This window comes from Canis lupus, chromosome 18 (assembly GCF_011100685.1).
Source record: "Canis lupus familiaris isolate Mischka breed German Shepherd chromosome 18, alternate assembly UU_Cfam_GSD_1.0, whole genome shotgun sequence".
Classification (NCBI taxonomy): domain Eukaryota; kingdom Metazoa; phylum Chordata; class Mammalia; order Carnivora; family Canidae; genus Canis; species Canis lupus.
This window is the reverse complement of record NC_049239.1, coordinates 35170597-35178700: the sequence shown is the minus strand read 5'-3', so window position 1 is coordinate 35178700 and position 8104 is coordinate 35170597.

Below are 8104 nucleotides of genomic sequence, written 5' to 3'. Positions count from 1 at the left end.
CTGCATGTTTATTAAGTAATTTTTTCCTTGTTAATTTGTTATGACATTTTATTTTTTTAATATTTTATTTATTTATTCATGAGAGACACAAAGACAGAGACAGAGAGACAGAGAGACAGAGAGAGACAGAGAGGCAGAGAGGCAGAGACACAGGCAGAGGAAGAAGCAGACTCCATGGAAGGAGGCCGACTTGGGACTTGATCCCGGGTCTCCAGGATCACACCCCAGGCTGAAGGCAGTGCCAACTTTAATGGTGTCTTATAACATGTAAAAATATTTTATTTTTATGAGGTAAAATATATTAATTTTTTCTTTGTTATTTTTGCTTTGCTTTTATTCTTAGAGTCCTTCTCAACTTTATTTTTTATTTATTTATTTATTTTTTTTGATAGTCACATAGAGAGAGAGAGAGAGAGAAAGAGAGGCAGAGACACAGGCAGAGGGAGAAGCAGGCTCCATGCACCGGGAGCCCGACGTGGGATTCGATCCCGGGTCTCCAGGATCGCGCCCTGGGCCAAAGGCAGGTGCCCAAACCGCTGCACCACCCAGGGATCCCCCTTCTCAACTTTAGAGGTAGATATAATCCACCTACCTGTTCTTCTAATTCTTCTATGGGTCATTTTTTTTTTCATTTCGTTCTTAAAGCCATTTGGGGTTTATTTGGGAGTAAGACATAAGAGAGCCAACTAACTCTTAAAAACACATTTTTTTAAAGATTTTATTTATTTCTTCATAAGACACAGAGAGAGACAGAGACATAGGCAGAGAGTGAAGCAGGCTCCCCGCAGGGAGCCTGATGCAGAACTCAATCCCAGGACACCGGGATTATGACCTGAGCCAAAGGCAGAGACACTCAACTGCTGAGCCACCCAGATGTCCCAAAACCAAAATTTCTTGTGACATAAGCATTTAAACAGTTCTTCAGAGTTATTTTAAGAAGACTAAATTCAGTGTGCCCAATGGCTCTGTTGGTTAAGCGTCTGGTAGATAGATGATCAGGGTCCTGGGATCACTCCCTGTTCAGTGGAGGGTCTGCTTTTCCCTCCATCTGCCTCTTCCTCTGCCTGTGTTCTCACTCAAATAAATAAAATCTTTTTTAAAAAAATAAAAAGGACTAGGTTCTATTGAAACTTATTTTAATAGTGTTCTTTTGGAAAAGGACTCTTTATTAACTAACTTCTATATTATTTGGATGTTTTACAAAGGGTATGTATTTCTTTGCTGTCAAAAAATTGGAAATTTATTTTTTAAAAAAGAAACAAAAAGTATGCTCTTCATTACATGAGAGGTTGATGCCATATGTCAGAGTCAGATCTTGAACTTCACCTTTTTGTGACTAGAAGAACAAAAGATTCATGATTCATAGGGCGTGAATCATAAGTGCTAGGTGATTAAGTGAAATTCTAATACCAGTGGGGTGAAGTGGAAATCCTACTGGGGAGAAACCAGAAATCCTAGTTTCAATGCTCTCCCTGATTCACTAACTAAATTTCTTTAGACACATTTCTTAAAATTTCTGTACCTGTTTGTCAATACATTAAACAAAGATCTTAGTTGTTAGAGAAGATGAGCTTATGAGGTAACATAGCAAAGTACTAAAGGCAACTTGAATAAAAATCTTCACTGACAGTGTTAGCAATTCTAGTCATCCAGGAACTCAGGAAACCTAAAATGTTTCCTTAATTAATAAGTCTCCTCTCAAGGGCTCAGCTGTTATTTCAGTGTTCATAAATTCTCAGAGGCCCATTGAAGGGGATGAATTATCAGAGGTGAATGTTTTGGGAATAACAGACATTTCACGTCTGTTCATTACTGCTGATGAGGTTGAAAAAATATTTTGTTTTTAAAAACCTAACCCTCCTTTCAATTTCTGCTACTTCTCTTTTAGCATATTTCAGCCAATTGCATGTATATATTTGCAAACACAAATGCTTATAAATACATGTGTAATCCATAAATTTATGTTTACTAACAATCACACATATTTGTATATAATAATAGTGATGTGGGTAACCACATGCTTGCTCATAAGCATATCTTCTGGTTTATCTCTAGCACATTGATGAGAAAAACTAATAAAATCAGGCAATAAGCGAATCTGGTAAGATGTTTAAAAATTAAGTCCACAATTGGTACAGAAGCTCTCTGTAGAAAAGGCCCTTAGAGAAAAGGAGGATTTATTTCTTAATTCATTCAACAAATATGAATTGAGCATCTGTCCTGCACTGTGCTAGGCACTGAGGAAAACTATTAAGTTGAACCACATGAAATCCCTGATAATCAAGCATTTTTTTTTCACAACAATGGTAATTTCATATGGTTCAACCTAAGAAAGTTACAGAGATTCCTAAGAGAGGGGAGAAATAAGAAAGAGTTGAAAACTATGAGAAAAACACATTTTTTTTTCAAAATTAACAACTCAGATAAAATAAGAGAGAATGAAAGGAAAAAGATATCACTGGGGAATGGAAAAAGGGAACATATAAACAAAAATAGAAGAAAATGGTAAAAACATACAACAATAAAAACTAATATAAGTTATTTTTTTATTTTTTTACTGAGGTATAATTGACATACAACATTACGTTAGTGTCAGAGGTACACACAATGATTTAGTATTTGTATACATTGTGAAATAACCACCACAATAAGTCTAGCTAACATCCATCATGATATATAGTTACAAAAAAAATTTTTTTTCTTCTGATGAGGACTTCTAAGACCTATTCTCTTAGCAACTGTCAAATATGCAATACAGTATTCACTATAGTCACTGTGCTATACTTCACTATACTTCATGATGTAATGAAGATGTTTGTAGTTTTTGACCCCCCTTTTCCCATTCTACCCACCTCTCGCCCCTTGCCTCTGCCAACTAACAATCTGTTCTATCTATTAGTTTGAGGAGTTTTGTCTGTTTGTTTGAAAAATGAGTATATTCTTAATAATTAATTTAATTCATCCAGTGTGTACTGAGCGTCCAACACTATATAGCTAATTTCATGAAAGGCACAATATGTGCCTCAAAAAAAAAAAAAAAAGAAAGAAAGAAAATATGGTTCTCCTTAACAAGGAAAGATAAACCAAAGTGCCCCATGTTTTTAAATCCTAAATTCTGGGGAAAAAATTTTAAAATATTGAGGTGGTAGGAGAACTATAACGGAAGAAACTGCAGTAGAAATATAAAATTATATATAAATTCAATACAAATCTGATAAAAAGGTAGTAAAGTTGAAAAGAAATAAAACAGGAGTTCAGCAGCAATGTCACCTGATAACACAAAAATGAAAACTATAAATCAAGTTATCAGACTAGAGATAAGTCTAGAAATGGTTTAGTATCTCTTTTGCCACATAGAAAAATATATTAATTTCCCATTTTGTATAATTATGGTTTAACAAATTATAAAATACATAATTTGTGTATACAGCCAAATTCTAACATTTATTAATGTGATTACTTTCCTTTTAAGTAACATAAGTTATATAAAAGCATATCATCCAAGACTATCTATAACAGGAAAGAATAATTAGAAAATTATTTAAATAGAGGCACATAGCTGGCTCAGTCAGCAGAGCATGCAACTCTTGATCTTAGGGTTATGAGTTCGAGCACCACATTGGGTGTAGAGATTACTTAAAAATAATTTAAAAAAAAAAATTACTTAAAGCCCCCTTTACCCTTCTATTATTAAAGATGTTCAAAGAACCATAGGATTTTAGCATAGGAAGAAATCTTAGAGTTCATTCAGGCCAAAACTTCAGTGTCTCAGAAGAGACAGAGATTGTTCAGAGAAGCGATTTGTTCAAAGGAATCTAGCGAGAGAATTCTTTCATTTACTCAGCAGTCAGGAAAGCCTGCTATGTGTCAGGTGAGGTACAGAGATTAGTGAATTTTGTTCCTGGATCTCAAGGACTTGTCAGAGTGGCAGTGGTCAAAGTAGAAAAGGAGAGTCATAAACTTTACTAAAGCCATTAGTGTACATCAGTAAAAGAAATAATACTTTAATATCCACATTTTGTATGTCAAAACTCAGCTATCGAGAACTCTTATTTGAACATTTCAAGCCAGGGTGGTCTATAAAATAACAGAGGAGGGGACACCTGGGTGGTTCAGTGGTTGAGGGTCTGCCTTGGGTTCAGGTCTTGATCCCGGGGCCTGGGATCAAGTTCTACATCAGGCTCCCTGGAAGGAGCCTTCCTCTCCCCCTGCCTATGTCTCTGCCTCTCTCTCTGTGTCTCTCGTGAATAAATAAATACAATATTAAAAAAATAAAATAAAATAACCAGAGGAGAATCCTTCACCAAAGAAGGATAAATAGGATCCTGGTTTCTAACGTGTGTTTTTCATCTCTACCGGCAACATCAACACTGTGCTATTGATCCTTCTTTGAAGCAGAATAAATGAAAAATACTTAAACATCATCAATTGTATAGCTAAAAATGAATGATTTGTTTGAATTCCCTTTTCACACATGTGCACGGAAAGTATGGTTTTGCAATTGATGTCACATAATGTTGTGTGTTTACTTAGAACATCATGATTATCTGAACATGGGTTTACAAAAGAAGAGGAAGAAAAAAAATGTGTTATCAGTCAGAAAGTAAGATTATGATGATGAACTGAGTCTGACGAGTGACAGAACTATAAATGTAAAAATGCTGAAGTCTGAACAAAGAGTGAGAGTTTTGTGACCAACTGTGACACAAGTCCCTGTCACAGGCCCCTGAGGGCAGCTTGGAAACACACTGATTCGAGTTCGAATGTGCCCTGTTAGGACTATAAGGATTACAATTTTTTTTAAAGCATGACATATAGCTCTTATTACTACCCACAGCATGACGCAGAACCAGATGACCATGAAATTGGATTACCTTTCACACCGTTCTTGATGTGATTTAATTTTGTTATTAATCATTGTTCTTAAATGATAGAGTTATATATGAGCTGTAGCCAAAAGTTCCTGTAGAGGGTTTTAAGTAAATATTTAAAATTAAATCTTTAGTCCCTTTGCCTATTTGTTGAATCCAAACATACCTGCGCTCGGATATAGATAATCAACTTTGAACAGGAGGAGTCTTACATTTTCCACCTACTGATTTTACTGGGATAAATTAAAACAGCAAACAATTGCTGTTGAAATGTCAAGGCTAAAATGTCACAGAAACATCAAGTTCAGTAAAGTTGCATCTCCTGCTCCAAGTAGGCTAATGACACAGTCATCGATGTGTCTTTAAGGATGTGGATGCGACCTTACATTGCAAAGCTTCATGGCTGCAGCCTTCACATTTCCTGTCACAGTCCTTGAGTCAATCCTCATGCCCACACAGTAAAGTGAGTTTCCATTTCATTCTTGAGTTCACACAGGTAAATGGGTGGGTATATGCTCAAACTCAGAGATGCATTATCACATTAACCCAAGTCCGTTCATCTCATGGCTCTGTTTTTTTCTTATTTCTTTTGAAATCAAATAATGCTTTACCTACTGCCCTCCATTGCTTGTTAATAACTCAAAAAAGCACTGGGAAGAGTCAAAAGCCAGGTGACTACTTGGCCAATGACTATTCAAGACCCTTCACTTCTTCATGCTTCAGTATCCCTCTTTGCAAAATGAGAATCATAATATCTGGCCCAATTCCACAGGTGGCCAAAATAAAAGTACTTAAATTTTTTGGAAGAAAAGCATAGGAATACCACGACTTTAAAAAGGAAATGGCACAAAATAAGAAAATGAACACAGCAAGTAAATAACCGAAATTGGCAGTCGTGGACAATGCTATTACTTATATATTAATGTTATTACTTATATCTTCTTTTCTTTCTTTGTTATCTAATCTCAAAATCTCTTGCAATTCTATAGTGGCTGAGGTTTGTATGCATACTGCCAAACGCTATAATATTCTTTAGGATCCAATATTACAGGGAAACATGCAGGGATGTAATTCACCACTGAGAAACACTTTCATTTCTGTATGTGACTCCCCTCTCAGACTATAAACTCTGATATTTGATGAAAGCACAAAGCCTCATTTGTTTTGGTCCAAATATCCAGATATGTGGGTGGATGCATTCTACCAAGGAATGTCACCAAAGTTCACATCTGCTTATTCCACAGCATGAGGCATCTGACCATTTGCCTCTCCCAATATAGTGTGAAGCACTTTTCCCACATGAAAATAAATTGCTTCCATCCAAAAAAAAATGTATTGAGCATGAACAACATAAAAGGCGCTCTGCTGGGTACCATGGAGGATATAAAGATGAATAAATCAGTTCTTGCCTTTATGAGAACTTTACAGACCCACATTCTTAGATATAGATTTAGATTAAATTCTTCTCCAAAACAGACACTGTGGTATTTATCTTTGTATCCTCCGGGCTTAGTGATGTAGTTTGGCTAAATGAATAAGTAGAAGAATGGGTGCTCTAATAAAGATCTTTCCTGTTCTGGGATGTCAAACACAAGAAATCATTTCTTGTCTCTTCTCCTTCTGATTCCAGCTGCTTAAAAACAACAAAAGGATTGAAAGAGAGAAAGATCTATCATGGAAACAAGTTAGAGACAAGGTGGACAGGGATCCCTGGGTGGCGCAGTGGTTTGGCGCCTGCCTTTGGCCCAGGGCGTGATCCTGGGGACCCAGGATCGAATCCCACGTCGGGCTCCGGGTGCATGGAGCCTGCTTCTCCCTCTGCCTGTGTCTCTGCCTCTCTCTCTCTCTCTCTCTGTGACTATCATAAATAAATAAAAATTAAAACAAAAAAAAAGAGACAAGGTGGACAAATGGAAATCAAAGAGGAAGAGATTAGGAGAAGGGAAAAGAAAGAACAGTATGTTGAAGGAATCCTTGAAGACAAAAATCTCTGCAGAAAACTTAGGAAGAATTCACTTAATTCCAAATAATTAGAATAAAACAGGCAATAGCCTTTGTGAAGAGGAAAAAGAATCGGGTGGAAGCTGAATTAAAAACTAGAAGGGGGTTGGGAATCCATGGATGGCTCAGCAGTTTAGTGCCTGCCTTCTGCCCAGGGCGTGGTCCTGGAGTCCCGGGATCGAGTCCCACGTCGGGCTCCCTGCATGGAGCCTGCTTCTCCCTCTACCTGTGTCTCTGCCTCTCTCTTTGCGTCTCTCATGAATAAATAAATAAAATCTTTAAAATAAAAAAAAATTTTTTAATTAAAAAAAGAACTTTCTTAGAAAGGGGAAAAAAATGTTTCCTCTGATTTCCAGCAAGTGTCAAGCCACTTAGGGTCAAAGCAAGGAATCTTAAATTATGTTTCAAAGAATTGTTAACAAGTCATTTGGACAAGGAAGGACGTGAATGTTACTTGGCATGGGTCCTCTGTCCACAGGCTGCCTTCATTACTTGAGGCAACAATTACCAAACTCTTAGGTCTCAGGACCTCTTTACACTCTTTAAGGCCATCCAGGGCCCCAAAGAGCCTTTACTAACGTGAAGTCTATCTAATGGTATTTATCATATTACATATTAAAACTGGTTTCAAAATATAATCTCCAATCAAGTCAATAAAGTGTACTTTTTTGTTCCGTTTCCACATAAACTCAAAGTTCAAGATTTCAAGATAATTATTTGAAGATAATAAGGTCATGGCTATTCTGGCAGGAATGATCAAAGGCAGCTAATTACAAAAGTTCTGAGAACATATAAATTTTATTAATCTCTATAAAAATGTACATAGTGAGGGCAGCCCAGGTGGCTTAGAAGTTTAGCGCCGCCTTCAGCCCAGAGCCTGATCCTGGAGACCTGGGATGGAGTCCCACGTCGGGCTCCGGCATGGAGCCTGCTTCTCCCTCTGCCTGTGTCTCTGCCTCTCTCTTTCTCTCTCTCTCGGTCTCTCATGAATAAATAAAATATTTTTAAAAATGCACATAGTGCTATTTAAGCCCGCTACCATAGAGCATACTAGAAAACACAAGAATGCCCGTTCTACTAGCAGAGTGATGACATCATTCACGTCAAATGGGCCTGGAAATTTCCACTGTACAGTCATGAGACGATGAAAGCGCAAAAAAAAAAAAAAAAGGCAAATCATGACTTATTATCCCACTGGAAATAGTTTTGACCTAGGAGACCCCTTCAGAGGA